This window comes from Drosophila takahashii, chromosome 3L (assembly GCF_030179915.1).
Source record: "Drosophila takahashii strain IR98-3 E-12201 chromosome 3L, DtakHiC1v2, whole genome shotgun sequence".
Taxonomy (NCBI): Eukaryota; Metazoa; Arthropoda; class Insecta; order Diptera; family Drosophilidae; genus Drosophila; species Drosophila takahashii.
Window position 1 is genome coordinate 31,106,886 of NC_091680.1, and position 15,804 is coordinate 31,122,689.

Consider the following 15,804-nt stretch of genomic DNA (forward strand, 5'->3'; position numbering starts at 1 on the left):
AAAAATGTTTTTGTTTTCACATACATTTTTTGCATACTTTAATTTACAATGTTAAGGAGTGAGAAAAGAATTTCATTTTTTGGACCGCCCTAATGTACATATACGGGTTAGACTGAGTCATTTTGTATCGGCCTAAAAAAAAGTGATAAATCGTATGGGGGGAACGTATTCTAGGAATAATTCTCAGCAATATTGCAAACGAAAATATATCATAAAAACCATGTTTGACCCTCCGCATTGGTAAACGAAAAAACCCAGTATTTGATGAAAAACATAACAGAAGGCCTAAATGTTCTACACTAAAATGGTCACGAAAAAAATAATAAATCGTTTGGGCGGAAAACCATCCCTGGGCATTTCTAAGCCATTTTGTCCAAGAGACTATATGAGACTAAAAACACGCTTGACCCTCCGCTTTTGCAAGAGAAAAATGCTGGTATTTCGTTTTACTTTTGAGAAAAATATCATAGTGGCCGTTAAATATTTATCACTTTTAAATTCTACCTCTTTTTATACCCTTGCAGAGGGTATTATAATTTCAGTCAGAAGTTTGCAACGCAGTGAAGGAGACGTTTCCGACCATATAAAGTATATATATTCTTGATCAGCACCAATAGCCGAGTCTATCTAGCCATGTCTGTCTGATCGTATGTCCGTTTCTATACGAACTAGTCTCTCAGTTTTAAAGCTATCGCGATGAAACTTTCCCGAAAGTCTTCTTTCTATTGCAGGTAGTACATATGTCGGAGCGAGCCGGATCGGACCACTATATTTTAAGGCTCCCATAGGAATATTCAAACAAATATAAGAAAATTCATTGTAACTTTGTAGGAAGTAGGCGTTTTGACTTTTGATAACTTAAAATCAAAATTTAAATAGGCACGCTGAATCTGGAATCCCTGGAACTGCACCGAGTGAGCATTAAACTATAGGTATTTACTTTATCTGCAAGGGTATATAAGCTTCGGCTGGCCGAAGGTAGCTTCCTTTCTTGTTTAAAATGTTTTGTTTCTCTTTAAAGCATTTTTTCAAAACTTTTATTTGTATATGGGACGCTCCATATCAACCCCTCCACCCCCCTTTTTTATACCCTTGCAAAGGGTATTATGATTTCAGTCAGAAGTTTGCAACGCAGTAAATCCGTCCATGTCCGTCTGTGCGTCCGTCTGTCCGTCCGTCTGTCTGTCCGTTTCTACGCAAACTAGTCCCTCAGTTTTAAAGCTTCCGGCTTGAAACTTTCCCAAAAGTCTTCTTTCTATTGCAGGTAGTATATAAGTCGGAACCGACCGGATCAGACAACTATATCTTATAGCTCCCATAGGAAGGATCGGAAAAAAACGGTAAAAAAATTCTAGCTTCGGTGTTTTTTGAAATATTACCTGCTACTCTTGGGGATATTATTTTTTAAATATTTCTGAATTTCGAATTAAGTATTTTAAAAATCGTACGGCTATATCATATAGCTGGCATAGGAACGATCGAAAAATTTATGGGAAAGTAATTGGAAATAAATTTTAGCTTTTTTGGTTTTTATTGTATTTTCTTCTACTTTAGGACATGACTTTTTTTTAAATATTTCCGAATTTCAATTTTAATTTTATCAAAATCAGACGACTATATCATATAGCTGCCAGGAACGATCGAAAAATTAATGGGAAATTAAATGGAAACAAATTATAGCTCCGTTGGTTTTTATTGTATTCTCTTCTACTGTAGGATATAATTTTTTTTATAATATTTCCGAATTTCGAATTAAATTTTACAAAAATCAGACGACTATATTATATAGCTGAAACGGGGAAGAATAGAAACAAAAATGTCAAAATAATACGAAATTTAACATTTTTGCGATTTGTGTGTTAATAGGAACGATCTGCCAGGGTATATAAGCTTCGGCTGGCCGAAGCTAGCTTCCTTTCTTGTTGTTTTTTGTTAGCTTTTTCAACTTTTTTCCTGTGGCTTAAAACAAAAATGTTTTGATGCAAAGTTTTTCCTAATCGACTAACTTTGCGATTTTTTTTATAAAAACTGGTTGGATGCATTTAATTCAAAACTTTTGTATATTATTAAGTGTCATTTGAGTAACATCCACTAATATTTATAGCCGATACTATCGGTTAATATATCGGTGGATGCGAAGCGATTGCTGGAACACTACTAAAACTAGACTAGTTCGCATAGAAACGGACATACGGAGATGGCTAGATAGACTCGGCTATTGGTGCTGATCAAGTATATATGTACTTTATGTGGTCGGAAACGTCTCCTTCACTGCGTTGCAAACATCTGACTTAAATTATAATACCCTCTGCAAGGGTATAAAAATGTGTGTGTCAAGCCTACGCACGACAGAAGTGAAACTTGTAGTATTCCTCTCTCGTTTATCATTTCATTATCTCTTTTTTTCTGTGTTAGGTTAGTTTGATGATTATAGGTCAAATAATTCAAGGACGAAGCATGGATTTGGCTTATTTCATATAGTATACAAAACTACATAAATAACAATATAAGAATTACAAATTACCAGGCACCGTAAATAATGATTATTGATCTATTTTTTGAACCAAAAAATCAAGCACTTAGGATCGACGTATGCAAAAAAGGAAAACACCATAGGAATCCTCTATGGTTAATCTATCCATTTTCACCATGATTTTTATTTTTAAGATTTTTATAATATTCCTCAAAAATAATTATTATTTCATGAAAATAATCATTATTTTTGATCGGAAAAAATAAAACTCAAAAATAATGATTGATTTTAATTTTTTTTTATCAAAAATAAAACTCACGGGTTTTTATACCGATTCTGGGAGTTCTTTTTATATAGTCCTATGAAACGAATGCAAATGTACTACCTCTGACAAAAAGAAGCTTCAACTTGGATTCTGCATCCCGTTAAATGGTATTTCAAATTTAGTCAGTTTTTGTTTATGTATAAAAAACATGGATTTCTCTTCACTCTGAGTGTGCTCGCACATGGTGCAAATACACATATACACATAAAAATTCAAATATATATATTTATATTTTTATGTGCAAATATATACACATAAATATATATACATTGTACGTATATCTCTTCTTTTCTCTCTTCGCTCTAAGCGCTCAAAGTATAAAGAGAACGTTCGTCAGCGGTGATAGAGAAGAAGAAGATTTTCGTGACTGTCATGAATTGGTTTTACTCCGTCCCCGAAAATGCATAACGCGTCTAAAGAAGTTACACTTCAAAAAGTAAGACAGCTGCGGATCGGTCACAGATCGCTGTGTAGATCCGATTTTTTGAAACCAAATTTATTTTGTTAAGAAATAATCTAGAAACTGTCATAGAAACTTATAGTCTATTTACACTGGGGTGGAGTTATGGAGTTACGGGGTTGTTGACATAACCCTGTTTTTTTTACATAGGATGTGTATAGGCAACTAGATGTGGGCAAAAGTGGGGTACTTTTAGGGTCTTTGGTATTATTGTTGATTTTCAAATTTTTTTGATCAAAAATAAAATTTACTTGGACGCCACGGGTTTGCTATACCGATTATGGACGTTCTTTTTACATAGTCCTATGAAACAAATTTAGACGCACTACCTCTGACAAAAAGAAGCTTGAACTTGGATTCTGCATCCCGTGAAATGGTATTTTAATTTTAGTCAGTAAAGGAGAGACTTCCAGCCTTTGTTATATCCGTTACTCGTAGATAAAAAGGGTATATTGTATTCGTGCAAAAGTATGTAACAGGGAGAAGGAAGCGTTTCCGACCCTATAAAGTATATATATTCTTGATCAGGGTCACTAGCCGAGTCGATCTAGCCGTCTGTCCGTCTGTATGAACGCTGAGATCTCAGAAACTACAAAAGCTAGAAGGCTGAGATTTCCCACACATATTCTTTGGCTTCCTACGCAGCGCAAGTTTATTTTAGCCGAGCGCCACGCCCCCTCTAACGCCCACAATCGCCCACTAACAATTTTAAAATGGGTCCTGCGCCCACATCTTTTAAGATTTCCGAGAAGTATAAATGCAATTTTGTTGTGTATATTTATACCTATCGAAATGTAGAAGACATTTTTCAAATCGGACCATTCATTAAAAAGGTCTACGCAATAAAAATTTATATATCTATCTCCCTCGCACTCCCTTTAGCTGAGTGACGGGTATTAGATAGTCGGGACACCAACCCGACTATAGCGTTCGCTCTTGTTGTTTTTATGTATTAAAACATGGATTTCAGTCCAAATGCTCTTTATATATATTATTTATATCTCTTCACTCTGGTGCAAATACATATGGGCACTTCCAAAAAAAAGTCCACCAAGCCAAAAACCTTGAAACTTGAATAAAACATATTTCCACATGATTTTGGCCCGATATTAGTTTCTAATTAGTTGGATACTGAGCTTAACTACAAATTTGGAGTATAGTTTGATTATTTTTATGACAAAGCCCACCAATATACGCAAAAATCAGTTTTTGGTAATTTTTTTGTTATTTTTTGGACCTGGGTTCTATTGTTAATTTATCCTATAGGAATGCTAATATGTGACATTTTTCTATACTGAATGCTTCATTCACATGCTAAACTATTAAGTTAAAAGCAAAACATCCAGCAGTTGAGACATAGAGGTAAAGAAATCCGCTATACAAAACAGTCGGAAAAAATGTCCCGAGCGACATGTCCCGAGCGAATGTGGTTGAAACTACATAAAACAAAAACGGCAAAGAATTTTTGAGTAAAACCAAAAGCATTTCACAGCGACATGTTTGAACAACATTCTAAAAAAATCGCATTCAAATATTCCATCAGAATTCGCTAATTTCTGGTGTTGTATGCACTTCCCCGAAATCCACTTCTATTTTTGTCCCGAGCGAATACGGCAGTTTTTTACCGATATCTTAAAAACTAAAAGTGGTACAAAATCAAGATTTTTACCAAAAATAGAGCTTGGGAAAAGTGAAAAGAAAAGCCCATAATTAAAATTAAAATCCATTGTTTTACAATTTTGTTTCAACTTTAAAGGTGTGCAAATGTCCCGAGCGACTTTTTGCCCATATATACAAATAAATATATAAATATATATAAAATATAAATATATATCGAGTAAAACTATAAAAGAGTAAATGTCGATTTGCGTCACGTTCCCCCAGCCCAAACCATAACCCCAAAAATTTTGAAAAAAAATTGGGTCTGAATCGTGTGTTAGAGGAGGTGTGCACTAAGAAAGGATTTTTTAAGATTCGGCTCCTAAGGACTCCCAGGACTCTCGAAAAATGCGAAATTGCGGGATTAAGGGGTTTGTAATAGTCCTTGTCTGAGTTCCAATGAAATAGATTCTTCCCGTCGTTCCAGATTAAAAAAAGGTCTTGTTTTATATATTTTCCCTTTTATTCATTTAAGTTGGAGTAGCAATGGTGTCGCTCCAACGATCGAAGTGTCTCTCCTTTTTACAATATTCTTTAAGTCTAGTTAAGGCTAAGTCTCGTAGCTGCGCTGCTCGCAGGCGGCGGCAGAGAGACGGCTATGTGCCTATATGCTTATGTATAAAGGAATGTACGTATATATGTTGCTATGCGCTCTCAAGTGGAGGCGCGAGGGGTATGCATATGCTGTCCGTTCGCTGCAATTATGCCGACGCTAGCACTTTCTGTGTGCGGGCTAAGCCATAGCGATCGGTTCATATTTCGGGACTTGAAATATGTAAACACTGCAACAAAGTGTTACAGTGCGTACCAGGGACCGTAACTGTTATAACTTTTATGGATAAAAGTTATTTTTAACGGTTATTTTTCGATTTTTATTATAAAAGTCTTAAATAACTATTATTTTATATTTCTATTTTAAAAGTCTTTCATAACAGTTATTTTTGATTTGTATTTTAAAAGTCTTTCATAACAGTTACCTATGACTTTTCAAAATAAAAGTCTAGCAAAGACTTTTATGTATTCAACCATGAAATAAAAATCACCCAGAGACTTTTAAAGAATTTTTTGAGAACAAAAGTCTTTCAGAAAAATAAAAGTCTTTCAAAAACCAAATAAAAGTCTTTTTGAAACATCAGGAAAACCACACATATTAGAGATACCAATTTTTCATAGAAACATTAGGAGTACTTAACGTTTATATACCACTGCGTACCCTTTAAGTACTTTCGGTACAGTGGGTATTCAATATATGTGCATTAGGGTGGACTTCTTTAAGGTCAACTGAGCTCAGCATCTTAAATGGTAGGTTTCTGTGTCCAATAAATTTATGCAAAAACAGAAAAATTTTATTTCATCGTTTAGGCGGTGCGCAATGGCCCTAAAGTTTCGCTAAAAATTAAGTGTAAAACTAGGAATTTACCCCATTCCATTTCTTGTCAGATTTTAACATGTCAACTTTTTGGTTTCGCTCGAATAAAAGAGTCAAGTAGAAATGTATTTCATGAATATTAACAGTTGGACGTAGCCTAGCCAGTAGAGCTTCTGTCTCCGAACAAAAAGGATCGAGTTCGATCCCCGACTTACCATTTTTTTTTGTGACTCACAATGAAATAGAGATTCTATTTTTTATAATTTTAAAGATTAACTATCACTTTTGCGTTCGCCAATAAAAATGTTCCTCAAAGAAATGCTGGCTTAGGATACAACGATATCGACTCTTATTTTTCAGAGACCGTAATATTTATAAGTTGTACTCTAAAAGTCCTTGATTATTCGTTATTATTGTTATTTTTAAGTTGTAATTGTCTCCCAGGGACTCGAATTTTATCAACGACTTCATCCCTTGTTAAAAAGCTCGGGAAAGTGATTAAGATACTTTTTAAAATACTGTCAAAGTATAAAATTAAGTCTACGGCATCTAGATAAATCTGAAATTTGCGTAATAAACTTTAAAGCCGTTGCGCACCGCCTAAAACTAATTATTTTTTACTTTTTCTTTCTTTAATGGATTAAGGATACAAAAATGCTATATTTGAAGGGGTGAGAGCATGGCCTTAGAAATTTCATACAAAATAAGTCCACCCTAATGTGCATACTACATCTCCCTCCTTTTGGAAAATAACGTAATATAGTGGAGTTATTTTCTAAAGATTATATATATTAAAGATTATGTTTTTTTTTTTTTTTAATGTTGTATGATTAAAAATATAAAGAAATTGAAAAAAATTTTGTTTTTATATATCTTAAAATTTTTTTTTATAAAAAAAATGGATATATATATGGGTATATTTTATTTTCTTATTATTAGTACAAATTTTTTTTTTTTTGTTTAAATTTTATTTGTATTAACATTATTAAAATTGTTTTGGGTATGGCCATACCGTATGATATATATGAGATTATATTAAATAAAGTTGAATCAATTATACTTAACGAAATTGTAAGGGTTTTATTTAAAATTAAACAAATTATTAAATGAAATTAATTGAAATTAATTGTTTTACGTTTTAAACATTTTTAATCTGTCTTTATGTACTATTTGCTTTTTATTTTTGTTATTTATTATGGTTATGTTATCTCTGCCTCTTATTTGTTCTACCATATAAGGACCTTTATATTTGAAATCTAACTTATGCCCTGTTTCATTTTTCAATAAAACCTGATCTCCTATTTTTAAATCGAAATCGCAACTTGTTTTGTCGTAATTAATTTTCTATTTTAGCTTATGAGATTCTAGCATTAGTCTAGCTCTTTTAAATGCCTGTTCTAATAGAAATTTGGATTCCTTTGCATAATCTTCTATATTATAAAGGGGTTTTTTTTTTTTTTTATTCATAAATTACATACATAGACAAAAATAAATATACATATGATATCCAGACTTGCGGGACTGCCGTGAAGTATTGCTTCGCAAGGCTGGCTGGTCTGTTTAGGGCCTCACGTTCCTTATGCGTTTTAGCCGCCTCAGTTCCGTCGTGACTTCCGCAGCCAGGCTGCATACAGCTGTCCAGTTATCCTGACTCTCCAGCATACTAGGTACCAGTCCCTCCACTGTGATCGGGGTCCCCAGGATTTGTTCGGCTCTTAGGCGTTCTTCTCCGAACCTGACACAATTAGTTAGTGCGTGTTCGGCATTTTCCACTGTTCCGCGTGCCTCGCAGATTGGGCTTGTCTCGTGGCCAAATCGATGTAGATACTCCTTAAAGCATCCATGTCCGCTCAGCACCTGCGTCAGATGGAACGTTAGTTCGCCGTGTGTTCTGTTTACCCAAGCTGCTATATTGGGGATGAGTCGGTGCGTCCACCGGCCGGTTTCTGCCCTATCCCATCTTTGCTGCCAGTTTTCAAGGGACTTGGTTCTTGACCTTAGTTTTGCCAAGGGGAGGTCCGCCTGTGTGTCGGCTACTTTTCTCGCTTCGAAGCTTTTCTTGGCCTCCACAACTGGGAGCTCGACTGGTGTTATTCCACTGATGACCAAAATGGCCTCAGTAGAGACCGTGCGGAAGGCGGAGGCTATCCTGAGGGCTCCTATTCTGTAGTCCGACTCTATTCCCTTTGTGTAGGTCTTTTTTGTTGTCGCTTTGGCCCATATTGGTGCCGCATACATGATGGACGACTTTGCTACGTTAAATAGTAGCTTCCGGCTCGTGGATTTTGGGCCTCTATGGTTAAGCATCATTCGGGACACTGCCATCGTAACTCCGCGTGCCTTCTTATGAGTCGCCTGCAGGTGCTCCCTAAAGGACAGCCTGGTGTCCAGCATGACCCCTAGGTATTTTATAGCCCTTTTCGTCTCCACTTGGGCTCCGCCCACAGTGATTCGTTGAGGTCCTTCGTCCGTATCGTAGTGGAAATAGAAATTTTTTGGTTTTTTGAATTCAGTTGACATGCTGGACTTCCATCGTGGTCACCGCAAGCCGCAATAAAAAAAAATGGTTCCGAGAGAATTGCCATAACTTTGTAAATTATTCATATTTTTTCAAGAACAAACGCTTGTTGTTTTGATAAAAACATGTACAATCAATAAATAAAAGCGTGAAATATAGCCCACTTCCTAAAAAATAGCACATGCCCATAAACAACACAAAAAAAAGTTTTTTTTCACAAAAAAAAAAAAAATTGTTTATTATTCGGAAGGAAATTACGATTTTACCCATATATGAGTATATTTAAAAAAAATAGTCTATAAACAATAATATATGTATTTTTTTTTATATTTTCAAGAAAATGTTTCTTAATTTTAATTTCATTTTTTTGTTTTGATTTTTTATATAGCAAAACCGTATAAAACTATAAATTTTGTTTTTTTTTGCCATACAGTAATCTTTTGGTAATTACTTAATGTATGGACAGCCCCAAGTTTGATGACTTGGCTTGAATGTATTTTTACGAAAAGTAACCCTAAAAGGAAAATAATATGCAATTAAAGACGCTCTAAATCCTTCGTTCAAGGACTAGCTATTGTTATAATAAATAAGTGGTCAATATTTGGTGTCGATCGGATTAATAGTTTTTTAGTAATCGTGTCCACCGCAAAGGTAATTTCGAAAAAACAAGATTCTGTTTCAAGTTTATAACGGCCGATGTGCAGGTAGTGGTAGTGCGCTATAAATAGCTACAACTTCGGTTCTAATGCTCCGATCGTTCTGAATTTTTGTAGGAGTATGCTCAACAGTATATACTTCAAGAATATGCAATAAAAAAAAACCGATTTTTTCATCTATCACAACTGTATATAACCCCATAAAAAAATAGTCGTAAATATGTTAACTATGCTGTTAAATTAACAATGTTTATCTTAAATGCTTCCCCATATGAGATGTTAGCTTAGTAAAAGAGTGCGCCGTACACATAATAATTTAATAATTTTTATTTAATTAAAAATTTTAAAAATGATTTTATGTGTCGCTTATACAGTGTCTGATGGTGTGACTGGTAAGGTGTCTGCCCCTAAAGCGAGAGGACCCCGGTTCGAATCCCACTGATGCAAATGAGTTAAAAGTTTTTTACAGTTGTAAAATTCATTTACTCATAACAATAAAAAATAAAAACAATAGTAAAATTAAAAAAAAAATGTAAAAAAACAAAACCTTGTCTTGTACTGGACTCGAACCCGGTTCAAAATAACCAGGAGCTGGCATAGTTTCCTCTGGGCTACGCCCTTATTAAATTTTCGAGTGGCTAACTGCTTTTGTAAGTTTAGATGAATATCTAAATGCTTAAATTTTTGGGTAATATGGTCTTTTTTTAAGACCATCATGGCCTTAAAACAAGTCAGTGTGTTAGGACTTAAAACAAGTCTAAGATTCCTTAGGTCCAAAATGAGTCTATATTACCTTAGTTTAAGTCCATTTTTTGGGTTTTAAGTCCATAGTTTTTTCTGGGTGTATAACCCTTTAACCCCTTAACACATGAACCATTCCCACAGTTTTCAACCAAACAAGTTGATATTTTTATTTTAAGCTTTATTTGTGTAAATCTTTGAAAGCCCAGAAGTTGAGCCCCAACCGACTTCCGGTTGGGGGCACTTAATTATTTTTTCCGCACCAATTATGCGATCGGATCCGTTTTTGGTTTAAAGTGTGAAGCTATGCTCAAATCAGTGCGCAATTTTTTTTTTTTGGCGCCTTGGTCCAAAAAAGTGCGATAAATCACTTTTTCGACTTTGTCCTAGAAAGTTGCGACCCATACCAATCGACAGGTAATTGATCCACTATTACAAATATGTAACCCTTTTTCAAATCAAAAGTAAAGGATATGCCCTTTCAAAGTTGAACAATTTTTCAATTAAAAAAAAGCACACCGTTTTTAGGTAATTTTTCGGCCTTCCGGGGAGTATATCTTAAAAACTAGGTATCGAATCGCTTCGCTTCTTTTTTCCACTGATTGGTGTGTTAGTTAAGAGTAAAAAAAGTAAAACATATTGCAGTTTGCCAGCAGCATCTCTTAGTTATGCGTTATTTGCAAAACGTCAATTTTTTCCATATTTTTCAACTTTGATGGAAAATAAAAAAAAAACAAGAAAGGAAGCTAGCTTCGGCCAGCCGAAGCTTATATACCCTTGCAGATAATTCCTACTAATTTACAAATCGCAAAAATGTTAATTTTCCTATTATTTCTCATTAATTTTTCGTTCGTTTCAATGGCAGCTATAGTTCGATTTTGATAAAGTTAAAATCGAAATTCGAAAATATTTGAAAAGAGTTATCCTAGAGTAGAAGAGAATACAATAAAAACCAACGAAGCAATAATTTATTTCCTATTATATTCCCATTAATTTTCCGATTGTTCCTATGGCAGCTATATAATATAGTCGTCCGATTTTGAAAAAATTTTATTCGAAATTCAGAATTAGATAAAAAATGACATTTCCAAAAGTATAATGTTATAGGTTCAAAAACACCCAAGATATCATTTTTTTACATTTTTTTTCCCGGTTGTTCCTATGAGAGCTATATGATATAGTTGTCCGATCCGGCTCGTTCCGACTTATATACTACCTGCAATAGAAAGAAGACTTTTGGGAAAGTTTTATCCCGATAGCTTGAAAACTGAGAGACTAGTTTGCCTAGAAACGGACGGACAGACGGACATGGCTAGATCGACTCGTCTAGTGATGCTGATCAAGAATATATATACTTTATGGGGTCGGAAACGTCTCCTTCACTGCGTTGCAAACTTCTGACTGAAATCATAATACCCTCTGCAAGGGTATAGCAAGAGAGAACGCTATAGTCGGGTTGGTGTCCCGACTATCTAATACCCGTCACTCGGCTAAAGGAAGTGCGAGGGAGATGGATGTATACAATTTTTTTGATTGCGCATAATTTTTTATTGATTGGTCTGATTTGAAAAATGTTTTCTACATTTTGGTAGGTATAAATATACACAACAAAATTGCATTTATACTTCTCGGAAATCTTAAAGGATGTGGGCGCAGGACACATTTTAAAATCGTTAGTGGGAGATTGTGTGCGTTAAAGGGGCGTGGCGCTGGGTTGAAATAAACTTGCGCTACGTAGGAGGCCCAAGAATATGTGTGGAAAATCTTAACCTTCTAGCTTTTGTAGTTTCCGAGATCTCAGCATTCATACAGACGGAGAGACGGAGATGGCTAGATCGACTCGGCTAGTGACCCTGATCAAGAATATATATACTTTATAGGGTCGGAAACGCTTCCTTCTACCTGTTACATACTTTTGCAGGAATCTAATATACCCTTTTACTCTACGAGTAACGGGCATAAAAAGATATTCACAAAACTTTTTTTTGGCTTTTTTTATTTTTCTCAAAAACGGCTTTAACGTTTTCCTTTAAAACTTCAAACTGTATAGCCCTTGAGATTCCTTAAATCTTGGTATATATCATGTTACTGTAAAAAATCACGTTTAAAAGTTATTCAGAAACGAAAATAGCCACTTTTGCCAGCTCAAAACAACTTACGCTGCCTATGCATTGAATTTAGGATGTGCGAATCCAAACTGTATCTTAGGGTCATGGAATCACAACCTTGTTACAGTGCACACTGGGCCAGCCGATCAGATTTTTGGCCAAAAATACGTTTTTCTTTTTTAAGAAAATGACCAAATTGAGTTTGGGATCCTTTTTATAATACATTAAACTAATTTATGCCAAAGTTTCAAAGAATTCGGGCAAGAAGTTTTCTTTTACCATATTTTCAAAGTAAAAAATTCATAAAATATTGATGGAAATGAACAAAAATTTAGAAGTCAAAGATGCTGATGTTGCTGTTCGACTTCTTTCCGAAACTTGCAGAAGGGATTATTTTCAACAAGTAAAAAATATAATAAAGCTCGTATGTCTTACTTGTTTGCTAAAATAAATGTAATTGTTAATTTTTACGCTTTTTTTCAGCAAATGAGTACTTTGCTTTTCGAGTGCCTTCGAGTGCCATCCCCAAATTAGTTCATTCCTTCAAAAAAAAATTCGTTGATCAATTTACTAAAAGCGTAGCCCACCGACTCGATGCGGTTTTGCCTTAGTTTTCGGTAATTTAAGTTTTAATTGAAGGCTTAACTCGAAGTCGAGCTATTTTGAAGAGCTTAGCTAAGAGAGCCCAAGAGTATGCCATACTTTATTTCTTCAGGTTTTGGTGAACATTTTGCGCTCAAAAATTTGATTTTAGTGTGACTAACATCTAAAATCTACTTTTTACGTACACTAATCGATTATGGTATTTTCCAAACCTATATCTATCTATTTAATCAGGACTATGCAAATAAAAATGTAGCATACTTTTGTGATGACTTCAGAATATGTCAAATTAACATTAAACAAATCAAAAAACAATATTTTTAAACAATTTTTTTTACATAATTTGATTATATAAAACTTAAAAGGTAACAAGAACCAAAAAAAAGAAATTTTTTTTAAATCGATTGTTTGATAAACGTTGATGTGGGAGCCTCCGAAAGTTGCACTTTTTAACGGTTCATAAATCTTAAATGACATAATATTTTTTAGTGATGTTAATTTTTTTTAGTTTGTTTTATCTCATACTTTATTGTTTTCGAAAATGGAAGAAGTGCGTCTTCTAGTTATTTTTTTAAAAATAAAAAACCGAAAAGTACGTAAAATTTTCCGACTTTGGTCTGGATTATCTATATCATATAAAATTCCAAGAAATTTTACTTTTAGTTCGTTGGAAAGTTCAATCTTTTAAGAAAAAAACGCAAAAAACTGCATCCTTCTAACTGTCCTAGGAAAGAAATTACAGATTTTTGGCCAAAAAATTAACTTTCTGGCCCAGTGTGCAGTGTTAGAATCTAGTATTTATAGTCCAAAAATGTTAAGTCTATTGCTTTTACCGAGTTTACCAAATTGTGACTAATTTTTAAAAAAACATGAAGTTTTTTTTGTTAAAAAACTTAAATACTTATTTTTTTTTTTTTAGTTTTTAAAAGTTAGAACATAAAAAAAAAATCTAAACAAAACAACATTTAAAAAAAAAGTTTTGTTTTTTTAAAAGCCCCATTTTTAATTTTTAATCATTAAAAAAATTACAACATAAAAAAGAAGTTAAAAATAAACTTTTTTTAAAAAGATTTTTTTTTTGTCGGAAAGAAATGGATTTGTTTTTAAATTCTGACTTTGCTGATTTGTAAGTACGCCTCTGCCAAGCTCACTCCTTATCTCAAGCAATAATTTGAAAGGTAGATCAATAGTAATTAATTCATTATTGTATGTTCTGCCGGCGCATGTATGTATGTCCTGCTGTCGCACTTTAAGTGTGACCGCGCCAGGGGAAAATGAAAATACCACAGCCAAAAAAAATCGATTATATCGCAAATCTTAAGTAAACGTTAAATTTTAAAATATCGGTAGACCTTACTGAAATCCCATTAAGCTGAATTTTACATTTATTTAATTTTAATGTAAATTTACTATTTATTAGTTTTCAAATGTTGAGTTATCGACAAACTTTGGATTTGGAAAAACAAAAACAAACAATGATTTGCTCTGCTATGTACACTAGGGTGGACTTATTTTGTATGAAATTTCTAAGGCCATGCTCTCACCCCTTCATATATAGCCTTTTTGTATCCTTAATCCATAAAAGAAAGAAAAAGTAAAAAATAATTAGTTTTAGGCGGTGCGCAACGGCTTTAAAGTTTATTACGCTAATTTCAGATTCATCTAGATGCCGTAGACTTAATTTTATACTTTGACAGTATTTTAAAAAGTATCTTAATCACTTTCCCGAGCTTTTTAACAAGGGATGAAGTCGTTGATAAAATTCGAGTCCCTGGGAGACAATTACAACTTAAAAATAACAATAATAACGAATAATCAAGGACTTTTAGAGCACAACTTATAAATATTACGGTCTCTGAAAAATAAGAGTCGATATCGTTGTATCCTAAGCCAGCATTTCTTTGAGGAACATTTTTATTGGCGAACGCAAAAGTGATAGTTAATCTTTAAAATTGTAAAAAATAGAATCTCTATTTCATTGTGAGTCACAAAAAAAAAATGGTAAGTCGGGGATCGAACTCGATCCTTTTTGTTCGGAGACAGAAGCTCTACTGGCTAGGCTACGTCCAACTGTTAATATTCATGAAATACATTTCTACTTGACTCTTTTATTCGAGCGAAACCAAAAAGTTGACATGTTAAAATCTGACAAGAAATGGAATGGGGTAAATTCCTAGTTATACCCGTTACTCGTAGAGTAAAAGGGTATATTAGATTCGTGCAAAAGTAGAAGGAAGCGTTTCCGACCCTATAAACTATATATATTCTTGATCAGGATCACTAGCCGAGTCGATCTAGCCATGTCCGTCTGTCCGTCTGTCTGTCCGTCTGTCTGTCTGTCTGTCTGTCTGTCTGTCTGTATGAACGCTGAGATCTCGGAAACTATAAAAGCTAGAAGATTGACATTTTGCATGCAGATTCTAGGAGTACCTACGCAGCGCAAGTTTGTTTCATAAGGGTGCCACGCCCCCTCTAACGCCCACAATCGCTTATATACGATTTTAAAAATTTCAATATTTTGGAAAAGTAAAAATGCAGTTTTGTTGTGTTAATCAATACCTATCGAAATGTAGAAGAAATTTTTTAAATCGGACCATTCGTTAAAAAGTTACGGCGGATCAAAGCTTTTATCTCCATCTCCTTCGCATTCCCTTTAGCTGAGTAACGGGTATCTGATAGTCGGGGCACCCGACTATAGCGTTCTCTCTTGTTTTACACTTAATTTTTAGCGAAACTTTAGGGCCATTGCGCACCGCCTAAACGATGAAATAAAATTTTTCTGTTTTCGCATAAATTTATTGGACACAGAAACCTACCATTTAAGATGCTGAGCTCAGTTGACCTTAAAGAAGTCCACCCTAATGTACACACACACGCACAAAATAAATATAT

The 15,804-nt window shown here is 34.1% G+C and overlaps 1 protein-coding gene across 3 annotated transcripts in view; it reads right to left on the reverse strand.

Annotated features, from left to right (window-relative positions):
- The window catches only part of LOC108069518 (aminopeptidase N), a 502,889-nt gene that overhangs the window by 75,090 nt on the left and 411,995 nt on the right, over positions 1 to 15,804 (reverse strand). The window lies entirely within an intron of this gene.